A 17,245-nucleotide genomic window follows, 5' to 3' on the forward strand; every position below is an offset into this window, starting at 1 on the left:
TCCAGTTTTGATAGGAAGGAGTTGGAGCTATAATTTGATGATTTTGGATACCCTCAATTCTTTAGAGGAATCTTTTTTTTTTAAAATAACAAATGTTGCCAAAAGTTTGCTTATTCCAGATGGTAACATTTCATTCAAAAGAAGAGAATATGTTAGATATGTTTGGTCAATTAAGCCAATTGAAGGAGAGTAGATTTGGTAACTCGGGGTGTGAATTCCACATGTAAATATTTTATTTTTATGCTTAATTTTGTGTGGGAATAATGATATTAGAATGGGACAGTGATCCGAATGCCTACGAGGTAGGTGGTGTACTTGCGCATCTTGATAACTACAAAAACACTTCTCATTTGCTGAAAATTGGTCTAGTCTTTCAAAAATTAGACTCAATCTATTTTTGTAGCGCTTATTTAACCACGTGTATTTACTTCCTTATAAACCTATATCAATCATCTCACAGTAACTAATCACATCCCAAAAGTCATTTACGTGAGAATTAATAGGCCTACCTCCAGCTTTATATGTATTGATTAGTAGTTTGTTAATATCACCCATATTAGCCAAACAACTTAATGATTATTTTTAAGTGTTTTTAAGTTTTCCCTCAAAAGTTTTCATACATTACTAACATAAATGATACTAGAAAGTCAATACTTATTAGTAGTACATACCTTGCCAATTGCATGGATTACTGGATCAGTTGTTGCAATGTCATCCAACTCCAAGATAGAGTCATCCCATAGGAAAACTAGACCACCAGTGTTTTCCCTCGCAGGAACTTGGGCCATTTAATTTAAGGGATATTTGTCTAGAAGGTCTTGGTGGTATTGCATTGTGGTCTTTATAAGGGCAACAAGTGGTGGCCAATGCCAGTCCAAGATAGCCTGAAAGTTTCTTCTAAACTCCATCCCATTGCTACCTCAACAATTCAATATCATTATATTTATTGATCTGATTGTGAGGGGTGGGACTGACAATGGAGAATGACTCGATGCTCTCAAGGTTCCCATTTCCCAAGGTCACATTCATTATGACTACGTTGTTTCCTATGTTTGAAGCAAATGTAGTTCTTATATCAAGAGAGAATTTCAGTAAGGTCGGTAGGAAAATAAGGATATATCATTTATGAATTATTCTTTGAAGATCATCACCTTTACTTCCTTTAAGACAGTTATTTTCATCCAAGTTTCCCTCATTATTTGTAGATTGTCTTCTAAGTCTTGAATGTCTACATTTTCCTCCAGTTTTGGGGCTACTTGGGGGGTAGTGAGTTAGAGCCCTCAATGCTACCTAGGATGATGACGCTACACTGCTAGCTATTGGAGCACTTGGACCCTCCTCAATGCTGGTGTGGATTACTCTGGAGAACACTTGTGTGTTTTCTTAAGAAGTCATATAACTTCTCTCCTAGTTAAAGGCCACCTCGGATACCTGTGGGGTGGGGGGAAGAATGGTGGGAAAATAAGATATTATTGGTTCAATACTAGCCTAATGGGTTTAAAAGTGGGTTCTGCCAAGTGGGGAAGTGGTAAAATGGGATCCAGAGGGATGGATAGGTTCAGAGAATGGTTGAATAATCATCAACAACTATAACTGGTTGTTGTACGTCTCCGTTTCTAGCCTCATCCCTTCTGATACTACCTGAGCAAAGAAGGTTTGGTTTTGGAAAACTATTGCAACTTTCATATTGTTCTCTAGGGTAGTGAAAGATAGGGTATGACCCTGAAATGCCAACTCTATCCATGACTATGGAGTGAATTTTGGGGTCGGAGCATGGGTAGTTTAAAAGGTGTTCTCCCCTATTGTGACTGGAAATGTTAGGAGAGAGGGGAATAAAAATGGGAAGGGAATTTGCGAGTTCACGGTGGAGAGAGGATTGTTGTTCGTTTGGGTTTGTGTGATATGGGGAAAGAGTGTTTGTCTCATTGAGTTCAATATTGGTTGGCCTAAAAAGAGAAAGTCTTGGCATTATCTTTGATTGTTTTTATAATTGTTGCAGTTGTCATTAGCTGAGGTTAAAAAGAGACCATGTGGTTAAGACTTTTTGAAGAGGGAGAGATTGTGGATAGTAATAATTTGAGATTATCTTTTCATAAGATTTTGAAAAGATTGCTATTGTGTAAAAGTGTAGCTTTAGTAGATTGTGATGGTGACGTAGGAGTTACTACAACAAATAAGGTAGAGGTTCTTTTAGGGGGGATACTAGGCAATGGCAGATCCAGAAATTTTATATAATGGGTGCTCAATTATTTTTTGTTTAAAATCGTTGTATAGAATGGGCGCTTAGTTAATAAATTTGAATGAATTATTAGATGATGTACACAAATAATAATGTTTATCACAAAAGGCAGTAGGTGCTTAAGCACCCATAGTCCATAACAATGTTTGCCACTGATACTAGGCGTGTAGGTTTTTGTTGGTGCCGCCTTGTTGTTTACAATAGTTGTGGCGGAGTTATTTTTGTAACACCCCAAAAAATTCTAAGTTAAGACCTGAACTATTTTTCATATACATGTAAGGTTGTATTGGGTGATTCTTAAATTTTTCTTAGGTGTTAAGGTCAAATCTTTAGTGTGGGAACGGTTTTGGGTATGAATTAAGGTCACAAGAATCCCCTAGCACAAAGTTGAGTTGAAAGCTTCATTATCGATTAAGTTTTGACATAAGATTCTACTTAGGTCAACTTCAAACGATCATATCTCCCAACACATAATGAATTAGGTGGCACATAACCTTTAAATTAAAGGACTTTGAGTCCTCTTTCCAATGTCACCATGTTTACCTTAGTTCGAGTTTGGAGTAAAAAGTTATGGCCACTTTACCGGAGACTGCCATATCAGAGTTTGATAAGCTTGTGAACAATGGATCCTACCTACGGGCCGAAGGTTAAATGATGACCCATCCTATCAAGTCGTCGGAAAAGTACTTGGAGTCAAATATTGGGAACCAATTCCTACAGATCCATCATACGAGCCGTAAGAACTGCTACGGGTCATCGTTTGGAACCGTAAATGGGATTTTGAGCCTTCAAAATTCAATAAAAATTCCACAGATGGGATCTAGGGTCCGTAGAATAAACCACGAACCATAGATGGACCCTTTGAAAGTTTTTCGTCAGTTTTAAGAAGGGTAGTTTAGTCTTTTCCCATCCCTTCTAAGTCTAAATGCCGACCCTTTTTCACCTAGTTAAGGGTCTAAATAGTGTGAAGACAATCTTTTATATTCTTTAACACTTCAAAGACTTAGAGCAAGGATTCAAAAGGAGAAAAGCTAGGGTTTTCAAGCGTTCTTCAAATTTCATTGATTTCTCCAAGAACTTTGCTCTTTCTAGGTATGTAAGGCTATTCATAGTGATGGACTGAGTTCGTCCTCCCACCCTACATCTCAATTCAGACTGTAAAAGTCTAATCTAGGGTTATACCCTTAATTTCGAGAATTCTTGATATGAGTTATGTTATTGATTCTGAGTTCTAAGTCCTTGATCATGAGTTGTTGTATATATTATTATACATTGAGATCCTTGTTTAGTTGTATTATTTGAGTATCCTTGAGATAAGTAGTATCGTTGAGTTTTGAATTCTTGAGTTCTAAGTATTTAGTTTTTTCTATATTGTTATTGAGATACTTTAGTTGATTTGTTCATTTCTATATTTCAACTGAACCCTATTTTGAATTATAATTTTGAGAATCTTTTAAAGCCAATATTTTTGTCTTAAACTGAGTTATAAGAAAGCAAAGAGGAGTCTTAAGAAGGAGTTTGAAAAAAATGATTTGAGAAAGAGTATAAGGGAACTAAATAGTCCCAAAATGTATCATTTAGTTACATTGAGAAAAGAGAAACTTTGATTTCTAAATGAGTTTATGAGTTCAGAGATATTTCAGAGCAGATACCTCTTTTAAGAGGATAGTTTGAGTAATTATCTCAAACCAAAGAAAGAGTATGTTCTATACATTTGAGCATGAGCATATGCATTATTGGGAGTAATATTGAGCAGCGATATGCGGATGAGTTCAGAAAACTGAAAATTCTCATAAATCATGTATGCCAACATGGGTAAAAGATCATACTTTTTAGATGAATCCTTATTTCTTAGTGGATCCACATAGTTAAAAGGTTCTATACCCCAGCACGATATATGACAGTTTTGGCGGTGTAGGCAAGACGTTATATCATCATGTACCTCATAGTGATGGTTGTTGATTAGAGAATCTCCCAAATAGAGTTAAAAGTGTATCTTTATTATATCACCTAATATGTTGAGTTTAGAGATGAGTAAGTACTCTTGTAAAGTTAAAATGATTTCACTTCTTTATTTCTTTACATTTAGTTGAGTATATATCCATGTTTATTGCAATCATTTCATTCAGTTATTTGTTATTCAACTATATTACATACTCGTACATTCAATGTACTGATGTCATTCGACATACATCTTTTAATAATGCAGATATTGGTTCCTAGGATCCTCAACAAGAGTTTCTTAAGATCACTTCATCTTCTCATCAACTATTGAGTAAGACCCCATTGCTTCTGGAGGACTCATGTTTTATGAGTTGTTAGTAGTAGTTCCCTTGAGGAGTCGTGAGTCTTGTCCCAACACTCATTTTTGTATAATAGAGGCTTTATAAATAGACAGTTTTGGAGAATCTTTCAGTTTTAGATGATTTATTTAAAACTTATGTATCATACATAATATATTCAGAGAGTTTTGAGATTTATTATGTTGTTGATTTAACATTTTGATCAGTTTGATGTTTGAGTATTCATGATTTAGTCTTTCGCTTTTAGTTAGCAAGGATGAGGGTTCGCTTGGGGCCAGGAATATCTCTCAAGTGTCGGCCACGTCTAGGGTGTAGGCTCGGATCGTGAAAAACTTGGTATTAGAGAATGGAGTTCAAGTCTCCTAGGATGTATATGAATCTGTGTCAGTGTGATTTTATTTATAGTTGTGAGGGGGCCACTTCTATAAATGAGGGACTACAGACATTTAAGAAAACTTTCCCTTCTTTCACTCTAAATCGTGCCATAGAATTTTGTCATAAGGAACTTATTTTAACTCATGTGTTTCTCAAATCCATTTGACTACCCCCCTCATACTCAAGGTAGTTGAAAAGAAAAACACACATGCTAATCGATGAGTTACTCTCAGTAAAAAAATTGAGGAAGTCATGAAACTGCGGAGGGGCTTGATAGAAGCCCGTGAGTGAGCTTAAGTGTTCAGATTTGAAAGAACTCTCTTATTCATATGAATAGTGTGTTTGAGCTAAAAGCGAGATGTACTCCAGGACTGTGTTCTCTTAGCCTTGTTTCAAGTGATACCCTTTATAAGAAGGGAGTGTGTTTTAGAATGATTGGGTAGTATTTCCACCCGGAAGCTAGTATAATTTGAGATATTATGAGTTAGTAGCAGTAGAAAAGCCCAGTGTTAGAAGAGTGCATGTAGAGCTATAGTAATTTAAGAAAGGGAGATAGTGATAAGGCAAATTATGTTGTTGTAGTCATGCACCCAGTAAGTTATTAATGAGGAGTTTTCCCTTATGGGTAAACCAAGAAGTGATGAGTTTGTGTAGATTTCATGATAAAAGGTATAGTAATAGTTACTAGTCAGGATGAGTTAGAGTATACTTTAACCAGAAATGAGTTTATGATGAGGTGTTAATGCATTAGTATCGACCAAGTATATGTGTTGAATAGAAGAGTCGAGTATTCGAGAAACGACAGATCTAAGCTAAGCTTATGATTTCTTTTAAATGAGGGTCACACGGTATTTAGAGGATTATAGAACTAATTAAGTAATGATGTATAGTAAATAGGTAAATAGTACTTAAGTTGTGAAAGGAATGTGACGGTGATCTGTAAGTACGTAGAGTGAGAGATAAAAATTGACTACTTGTCATGCGATCTTAGTGGGTGAGTGTTTCTTAATCTTATTATCTAGTAGTTGTAAGTTAGTATAGTAAGCGAGAAATTATATTTATATTCTAGTTTAGTAATAGACACTAATCTTAAATATGAGATGAGTATTGTGATCAAAAGGATGGCAACATAAGGGTGATGATGTTTGTTCGAGATCTGATCTAGTAGGTTTGACATAAATTAGGCGAGAAATTAAGGAATTACATTTTGATAAGTGTGAGTGGTACAAGTGTGGTATTATGACTCTTACATGAGAGGTGCAAGGGAGTGTGGCTAAGTCATTAGATTAGCAAGGCATTAAAAGGTGTACCTGAGATTATATGTAGTTAGACAAGGTTCCAATTACGTTAATGATTTTTCATGTGTGGCTAGATAGTATATTTGAGCTGTCAGTAAGGAATAGGCTGATGTAAGCATTATTATTTTCTCCTTAACAGTTAGATGAAACGACCTTATAAGACAATGAGAAGAGATTAAGAGAAGCATCTTAGAAAGAGGTCTTAGAAGGAATCTTAGTACCTGCATATAGAGAGTTCAGCAACCATGGGATTAGTATTTTCTGAGTATTAGAGTAGAGCAAATATTGACTAGTTTAGATATGATGGAATAGATCCACAGATTTAAAGTATCAGCTTCAGACCTAAGGGGCAGATGATAAGATGAGAAATCAAGTCAAGTGTTAAGAATCAGATATTGATGTGTTCAGAAAGAGTTATAGTTTTATATAAAACCATTCATAATCCTGCGTATTCCTCAAAGTTCAGTCATTACAACATCATCTTGATGTCTCTAATATCAAAATTGTGTTGATGAGTTGTGCTTATACACTTCAGAGAGATTTACATCTATGCTTAGTTCATAGAACGAAGGGTAAAGACTTTAGACCATTGATCTCGATCTTACTCCATAAAGTTATGGATATCAGCCTCATCATATGACCCTATTCATATAAATACTCATACCTTATAGTATGCTTAGTCTTATGAGTTTATGATTTACTCTCAATGGCTAACAACATAATATTATGTCATGCATATTCTTATATCAGTTATATTGAATGAATCATATTTATGATCTTTCACCCTAAGCTCTTTTAGTGATCTTTTTCAGTTTTGATAACAATATTATCGATGGTGGTTGAGCAATGATAGAAGGAGAGGGTTGATGCTTCTTATTGTGGTACTGGTGGTTTTCTTCTAAAGTTATAATGTGGAGGAGGAATAGGATGGTGTTTTACTATGAGTAATAGTTAAATGATAGCAATAAGTCGGTTTCTAGTAGTAATGTGTGAAATTTCAGTTGATACAGATGATGAGAGAATGAGAAAATACTAGAAGGATTGGTTAGTAGGAGTCCATGGAGTGGTTATAATACTAGGCTTAAATGTTGTGTTGTTAACATGTGGACAAATACATGATGCATTAGGTGTTTCTTGATATGGGCTCAAGGTTGATTGAATAACTATTCTTGGAGAGATTCCCTATAGAGGTATAGAACCTGAATCATATGGTTAAGATGAGTATTACCATCTCATGTTTAGAACCTTGTAAATTAGAGATTAGGCTTGAGCATAATAGGAGCAAGTGATTTGACATAGATGTTTGTAAGAGTAGTCATATACATTAGTTGGGAGCTATGAGTTGCAGCTAATGAAGTGTAGTAATTAAAAAAGAGAGCAAGGTTGAGAAGTGTTGCTAAGCTTAAAAGCTACTAGTCATATCACTTAAGGCATAGTAGTCATATTCTTACTTCGTACCCAGATACCTTGTTTCATGTCATGGTTGTAATCTTGAAATATTATGTGAGTTTCACACCAAGCGTGATTGAGTCCAGTTTCGAAATTCTCAGTATGAATTACTTCCGCTTATATTAGTAGATAAGTTCAGAAGTTAAAAAGATAGTAAGAGTAACTCCTTTCACTTCCATGCTCAGTATAACCATCATTCAAGGACGAATGATCCCAAGGGAGAGATATTGTAACACCCAAAATATTTCTAAATTAAAATCTTAACTATTCTTCATTTACATGTAAGGTCATATCGGGTGATTCTTAAATTGTTCTTAGGTGTTAAGGCCAATATTTTAGTGTGGAAATTGTTTTGGGTATGAATTAAGGTCACAAGAACCCTCTTGCACAAAGTTGAGTTGAAAGCTTCATTATCGATTAAGTTTTGACTAAAAAGAAAGAATGCCCACCCCACCTAAAATAAATGTTCTAAAATATAGACAACTAGAACATTTGAATTTACTACTAAATCTTCCATTTCCAATTCCAAATGAACTACTGACCCCGGCTGCTAATGTATCTTTTGTCCCTATTTATTCACTTGTTCCAAAAGTTAAGTCTGTAAATCCAGATATTGAAGAACTGGAAGAATATCGGAAGGATCACGTAAGTAATTACACTCATTATATTTTATTTTTCTATGTATTGGCTTTAAATTATGATTTATATATTTTTTTTTATTTCTAGGTTGACAAATTTTTTGATTATCTTGAGGCTTTAATAAAGGAAAACCACTCTCGGCTAATGGAAGTTATTTTCAATGAAGATAATCAAGCCGATAAGGTAGTAGGTTACATATGTAGTTTTTTTAGTGTGTATTAAGTTGCATAGAGTGTTATGTTCTTGTTTTCATTGATGAAGGATGTTGTTGGTAAACCTATGTAGTTCACGATTGAAGTTTCCGACTAAAAGGACCATCTTGATCCTCAATCAAGTACTAATCAGTTTGGTCAACAACCAACTTCACCAATACAAATGGATTTTGTCAATAATGACCAAAACATCGATATATCTGTTGTTGAGGTTGAAGATCAGTTCCATGCTACTCAATAACAAGTTGTAGAGGTATGTATCTGATACATTGATTATAACAGTCTTCATAGTTCATTATATATTTGATACATAATTTTTTAGATAAAACCAAATATTCAATGTTATCACACAGACTTCTTTGATACATTACATAATAATTGTATCAAACTGAAACATAAATGTATCAGTCAACAACATTATATATATATATATATATATATATATAATACATGATACATTGAATCTTCACATCCAATAACCAATTATATTTATAGGATACATTACTAATTACATACATACTTCAATCTTTTATTGATTCATCAAATTTAACAATGTATCATTAACATAATTTTTAACTGTTTATTTTTTATTTTAAAACTATAAGCACAGATTGATGATACTTTCAAGAATCAACAAGTAAAGGAGGATGTTTATGAACTTCCACCCACAGTTGAGCATATTCATGTTATTACAGAAGTAGGTGTGCATAAGAAGGTATTAGTATGTTAAAAAATTATGTATATGATACATTTATCATTTTAATGTATACCTATTTCATATCACATGCTTTTCTTTAGGATGATGCACCACATCAAGGCCCTTAAGATTTTAATGAAGTAACAATGAATGAAGATGGCTTTGATACAGTTCAACACAACATCTTTTGTTTATTGAATTTTACGAAAAAAAATTGTAATCTCACGTTATAAGATTCTACCACATCGGCTTCAATATCATCCGGAACTCAAGAAGCCATATGTGCACTTATCTGGTCTTTGAGCTCCTATTTATGCAAAATCATTGAATGCGAATATTCCACAGGAGTTAACTGCTAGCCAAGATAGATTATCGGACAGTCAATTACCCATCGATATTTAAATCATAGAGATTGTAACTCATCCCGATGCAAAGACTCTTGTTCCACGAAATAGGATTCCTTCAAAAAAAATAGCAATCTCCATATTTGACTACTTTTGGGTCTAGCAAGAAGGGAAAGAGAAAATGGATGATGATATTCAACTGAATTAATCATTTGAAGGTTGTGCTATTACATATCAAGCTCCATCATATCTAATCGATGGGTATTGCCAATGGATCAACATGGGTCTTCTCAAAACTCATACAAATAAGTAAGTTTTCTATCAATTTTTATTTTCTTTTTCTAGTTGATTTATTTTCAATTAACCTATTTTGAATACAAACAATTATGCAGGAAATCAAAATATGATAAGTACATAGCAAAAGCCTATTTATTCATTTTTGAGAAGATGGATTTTTTTGTTGCATTTTCCAATTATAAAAATTGGTTCTACGTTATGTCCTAGCTAAATAAATATTGGACGTGTCACGCCCCGAGCTACCCCCGAGACGCGGACACGGGACCTAGGACCACAAGTGATCCCAAGCTAACCCTGCTGGCATGATCATGAGCATACTAAAGAAAATAAACTGATGCGGAAGCTAAATCATAAATAAATCTGAAAAGATGGGGAATACCCATATACTGTAACTGAATATATCAAATCTGAGAGTTTAATACAAAAGAAATATCAAACTCAAAATACTAAACTGAATCTAACTATGTCTGAAATAAGCCTCTAAACTGACTAGAAATGTTGGGACATGCCCCAACTAGATCTAGCAAAACTGAAACTAAAAACTAAAAATGATAAAGATAAATATGTCACTAGTCCTCGAAGAATGAGGACTCACCACTGATGTTGCTGAACTGAAGATCGAGAACCGATCTAAGCGTGATCTGGATACTGAGAACCTGAACCTACATCACGAGAAGATGTAGCGCACGTATGCGTCAGTACTTGAAAGGTACTGAGCATGCAGGATAGAGTAAAGCTGAAAGAACATATAACTGAACAAAGCAATAAAGCAATGAAATAATCTGAACATGATATAGATACTGAATACTGAGCTAACTGAATGCAATGACCAATTTATAACATGCTGACTGAATATTGAATGAACTGTAAATGTGGTCAATGCAATAGAGTCTGACTGAACTGTGGGAGCTACTAATAACCGACATAAAACCACATGAGCTAAATGTGGAGTCCGATGTATACGCCCCATCGAGAGGACCCAATATACCCTGCCAGAGGTATAGAGGCATGCTGGCGTGATCACTAAACTGATGTTGCCCACATAGGGGACTTACACCTATGTGGCTCGTAGTTCTGGGACTATATGGGTACGCTGAAACCCTAGTCCAACTAGGTATTATGCTACTCCCAATAGATTAAGTGGTTAACACATTATGACTGAGTTTCTGTAAATACTGGATAGCTCGAAACTGAACATGCAAACTGAGAATGCAACAATTAATCTGATAATGATGCATTCATAAACTGAGGCATGTAAAACTGAATACTGAAATATCTGACCTAGCATGTGTAATTCAAGAACTAAAGAAATACATAGCTAGGGTTCTGAAATTCATGCGATAAACTAAGCAATAACATGATAATCTGATTTGGAACATTTAAATAACTAATTCATGATGATCTGTTCAAATTCTAGAAACCCTAAGTCTGTTCATAATCATGGAATCAAGAATTTGACTGAATTCTAGGGACCTAATGGGCGAAAGGAACCCACTAGTGAAATCCCACATACCTGGTGACGAATTCCACGGAGAAATCTTTTGATTTCGGGGCTGGAACTGATGGAACCTTGCTGCGTTCTTGAACTAGGGTTCTTGACTTCTCTTCTCCTTTTAGCGTTCTAATTTTCTCAGTTTTGATTAATAATTTTGACTAAGGTAAGTTCTAGTTATGTTTCTAGGCTTAAACTAATTAAAACCTCATGATTTAGGGTCTAAACGACGTATCTTAGGGGTTAAACGAAATAGGAAAAGACCAAAAGACCCTTGAATTAGCTGCTGTCGGAGTGACTGACGGACCTGACTGACGGTCCGTCGATTGGGTCCGTAGGTCGAGTCTGCCCGACAGGGCTTCACTAAAACGGGCAAAACATTTTACTCGAATGTTGAAATTTAGTAAACTCGGTGGCGTTGGAAAGATAATTCAATTATCTATCTAACCATAGGTCATGGGACACATAATTCATTTTGTGCTAAAATTTATGACCATCTGAAGTTGACCCATCAGAATTTTCAGCTAACTGGCTGCTAACCTTCGATCTACGGTCAGACCTACGGACCGTGGATCGAACGACGGTCCGTGCTGGTCAACCGTAGTTCGTGTCAGAGGCTGGGTAAAGGAGGTCTTGATCCACGGACCGTGGTCTGATCTACTGACCGTGGGTCTGTCCGTGGGTCGAGACTTAGCCAATTTTTTTCTGAGCTGGCTGGGGAGGGGTTGCAGTGGCGAACCACGGACCACCAACACGGACCGTGGTCTAACCTACGGTCCGTGGATGGCGACCGTAAGTTGCACCTGCAACTTCTCAAAATCTGCATTTTTGTCTATTTTGAATACGGGGTGTTACAGGACGGATGAGGTATAGTAGTTAATTACTATATATATGTGTGTGTGTGTGTGCGCGCGCGTACGCGTGTGTGCGTACGTGTATGTCTTTGATACATAAGATACTGTATCAGATACATTCCAATCAATTATCTAAATCTCAAAGTAGTATTTGTTTGACATTATGTATTCATGTATCGCTTGTTTTTATCATATTTTATGATTAATGTATAATTTTTTTCTTATTTATTTTGGTAGCACATTGATGTTGTTTTTTACTATCTTCGTAAAAAATTAAAACTCTGCAGTATGAATCAATACAGATACACAACAGTTAATTGTTTGTTTAAAATATACATCAACAATACTCACACAAGGTACTATTTCAGTCATTCTGAAGATAATATTAGTATTCAAGATCACGTTGACCTTGCGGTAGTTGTATATGTATACAAGAGGTCAATCACTAACATCATCAAATAATTTTTCATCCCATCTGAATTACCATAACATCTTTTAGATGATGTGTACATTCTCTGATAGACAACTCCATTGTGTATTGGCTATGATTTGAAACAGAGGTTAATACATGTGTATAACTCTGCATTAAGCTCAGGGAAAAAATCCATTCTGCTGAGATAAAAATATTGGCGGTAATGCTACCTTTTTACCTTCTGGATAGTGAATTCTTTGAAAATCATAGCGAACCAACTAGTCAGAACTTGATGCTTATAAGGATAAGGAAATTGGTACCTTTTTGGAGCCACAATATCCTTTTGTTGTTGATTGTGTTCAAGATCTTATGCAACAACGAAGTGAATGCTTGTAAGTATTGTATAGTTTTGTACTAAATCATATGCGTAATTCATTTTTATAATATATATTCTGTAATTTGTAGGTACTGCGGTCTATTTGTAGTTGCGTTTGCTGAGCTTCTGAGTGACGAAATCTATGTTCCATCTGATGGTTTTTGATGTAATTATCTCTGTAATAGATATGCAACATTATTATGAAGATACACTAGTGACAAAGCCATTCTTGGATACGTTAGTGAGAGTTATGATCCACCAAAGCCTAAGCATGAATTCACACCACCATCCCAAGATGATTTGGTTCATACATCATAGTGATTATGTATCAATACATAGACACCTTTCGATATTTTTTTTTGTTTTTAAGACAATTTTACTTGAGTTTTAGAGTATTTCTCTAAAAATAATTCTTATTACATTATTTTGTAATTTCTTATATTTTGTGTTTTCAATATATTGCTCTTGATACACAACACACTACATGATACTTAAATCTTTCACATTATACATTTTGGTTCCACAAAATTAAGCTTCAGACACATAACTTATTTACTTAAATCATATTGTAACTAGTTGATTTAGTGATGTAATAATGTATATGATACACTGTATAAAATGTATATGATACATGATTTATACCTATATGCTTGATACACTACATATAATATATATGATACAATGGATATAATGTATATGATACAATGGATATAATGTATATGATACATATTTCATACCTATGTAATAATTAAACTTTTGAGACAGTTGATAGTGTAAATTAGGTATCATATAATTAAGCAGTTATGCAGTAGATACTGAATATCTCTTATTTTTAGTTGATACATTCAGAATTTGTTTTTATTTATAACAATGTTTGTATCACTAATTGTCTAACAGATACAACATTGGCACATAAATCTTAACAAATTCTTATATTGAACAGCAACACCCATATATATTATATCAAAATAACCCATGTGAAAACTACAATATATTTGATGTAAATATAAAAGTGAAAAATTTATAAGTGAAAATTTATTCAACGTGAACATAAATGTCTTATAAAAAATATGTTTCACTTCTCTTTGGGGAAGAAAGTACAAGTTCTTCTGTTGTGTCCTTCTTGTCCACAGCGCCCACAATAATTTGTGTTTGTTGTTATCTTTGCATCTGCGTTTTTTTTTCTTCGCTTCATTGATCTTCCAGACATCTTTTTGTATCTAAAACATTGTCTGGAACCGACCAAACCTCCTTATCTAGCATTGGAACCATTGAAACCTCATAGGTTTTTGCTAATGCATCATGTAGTAATCAAAGCAATAGGGATGCATATAACATTCTTGCTCTTTAAAACAACAATTGTATCTGTGGAAGGTATCTCGTCTAGTTGAAATCTTCCACAAGTACATACTTTCCGCTCAAGGAAAACAATATATTTCTTCCAGCTTCATAAACTGAGAAAATAAATTTAGACAATGGAACAACCTGTAAACATTAAAAAGTTACTGATACATTGCATAAAAGGCCACTATTTTGTATTTTTTTTCAAGTAATGTTTGATCAAATAGCCAAATGATACACCACATCAGATACATAAAATATATAGTTATGTATCTTTATACATACCCTCATTTTTTAACATTTAGATGCGTTTACAATCAATACCTCCTAAAATCTTGTCCCCAGTGTATCCTTTGTATATGAGGCTATTTCTCTGTTTTTACAGTTCCAAGAACCAAATAGAATTCTAGCCTCTTCCAAGAATTCTAATATAGACAACAGACGTGCCTCAACAAGGTAGGCATTGATATATTCCACGATGTTCGAAGTCATCACTCTACCTCTGTTTATTGTTAAATGAGCTCTCGACCACTTCTAATACCTAGCATCCTCAAGGTACTCCTTAACTCTATGATCAATTTTTTCCACCTTAGCCATTGATTTATCAAAATCCTCGATAAGCCTTGGCCATACAGTATAGTATATCACTTAGGGTGGTTCTTCTCCTCTTGAAGTGTGTTGAAGTTTGTATAGACATTCTTCCAAAGATGTCATATGCATGCATAATGAGGTACATTTGGAAACACAATGCTTACACTCTTCATAATGCTTTAATTTCTATCTAATATAGCACAACTTTTTTCACTCTCGCCAAATGCATTTTTGAATTGTTCAAAGAACCATGTCTACGAATAGTCATTTTCTGTGTCTACAACCCCATATGTCAATGGCAATATGCAACCTAATCACAAACCAATACACATGAATTTTTTTAGTATAATAGTTACACTGTGTATCAGTTATTATACAAAAAAAAGCAAGTTCCCTATTACAAAAATGCATACCCGTCTTATCCAGTGTGCTTGCTGATACAAATGTCCCTTTGTAAGCTCCACTAAAATGTGCACCATCAACAACAACTATCGATCTGCAGAACTTGAACCCCCTCATCAATGGTCTCAAGGCTATGAACAGATACATGAATGCATATTTCTCCGATTTGTGCATCCTTATATATAAATTTGGATATATAATATTTAGCATGTATATGTATCTAGGCATCTGCCTATATCCATCTGATGGTTTGCCCCTTAGCATTTCTATTGTATGTTCCTTAGCACGTCATGCTTGCTGGTAAGGTATCTCAATCCCATAGAATTCTCTAACATCCTTAATAACATCTTTTGGAGTATGAATTCTCTTACCTTTAGGAGCAGTCACACCACTAACAAACCCGACTGTTTCTTGGACTTTGGTTAGTATCCTCTCCCGCAATGGACAAGTATGTTCACTATTGAAGTATCTCACATTGAATACATCTGATTTTTTCCTATACAAGGCCTTCATATTCCAGTCATTCGAAAAGCACACTAACACATAGCAATACAGTTGGTTTGATCATATTAATGCATACACTAGATACATTTGAAATATATAATGCTACAGTGATTCACAATATCTCAAAGAATGATATATATTAATGTAACATCCATGTCAATGATCACCATAACTATTTGATATATCTTAATTATTAGATTGTTGTATGTGTCATATTCACAGCACCAGCCTGATACACGTTATAGAAATCAATGATACTCTCACATTAGAGATACAAAATGTATCTGATATATGATACTTCTTACTCATTTTTTGTATGTATCACATACAATTCATTACATTTATTTACTACTTTTTCATGCTTAACAGATAGATACATATTCGCTCATAATAACTCATGTCATACCGCCAAAAAAATTGTAGAGATACCAGATACAAAATTAATTTTACACTATTAACAATTTACAACTAATATATCATGAATATCATATCAATATCAGATAATCATAAAAAAAAAAAATATATCACCATGATACATCTGCTAATAATAATAATATATCATAAAAGATTAGAAACAGAGATCAAATACTCTCATACCTTTTTCTATCAGATCTCTTTATATATTTCTTCATTACAACTATGAGCATTGTTTTATCCTTATACAATTGTCTTGTCTTCACCTCTGTATTCTTTGAATCACTTATGTAATTTGTAACTTCTAGTTCTGGAATATAATATGAATAACAAATTCTTGATTCAACCACAACAAAAGCTTCGGTATCCTTTTCTGCACCTTCGACACACATAATTTCTCCGGATGCAGCATCAAAGTTATGTCTCTCCACCATTCTTCTCTATTGTATCAATACATAGGGGATACGTTGCAAATTTAGGCTCATTTGTTTCACCTCCAAATACAGTTTTACACCATGTCGTTCTTAATTTTCAATGGAGATGAGCTACTTTCTATGATGTATATGATTTTCAAGTATTTCCTAATCACATCAATCTCCAACTCGGTTGAAATAGCGGCTTTGAGATTCATAAATGAAATCGATTGTCCAACAACAATTCCATCACTTTCATAACCTTCATAACTCCCCTCACTTACCCAAATTCCTGAATGTCTCAACAAAATCAATATATTCATATTGTATCAACCAATTTTGTTGAGTAATTTGAATTTTTCACAATATGGGGCAACGATGACGGCTTGATGGAGATAATGGGAATTTGAATTTTGAAATTTTGTGAATCTATTACAGATTGACAATCAATTATGCATGAATCGTGAGAATTAAAATCAACTTTACATTAATTTTCCTTATTAAGCGCAATAGTCAACTTTCGTGATGTATCACACCTAATGTATCCAGACGAAACTTATGTATCCAAATGACTTTTATTTATGAATTTTTTG

This window comes from Solanum verrucosum, unplaced genomic scaffold, assembly GCF_900185275.1.
Source record: "Solanum verrucosum unplaced genomic scaffold, falcon-dt-bn FXZP01000150.1, whole genome shotgun sequence".
Taxonomy (NCBI): domain Eukaryota; kingdom Viridiplantae; phylum Streptophyta; class Magnoliopsida; order Solanales; family Solanaceae; genus Solanum; species Solanum verrucosum.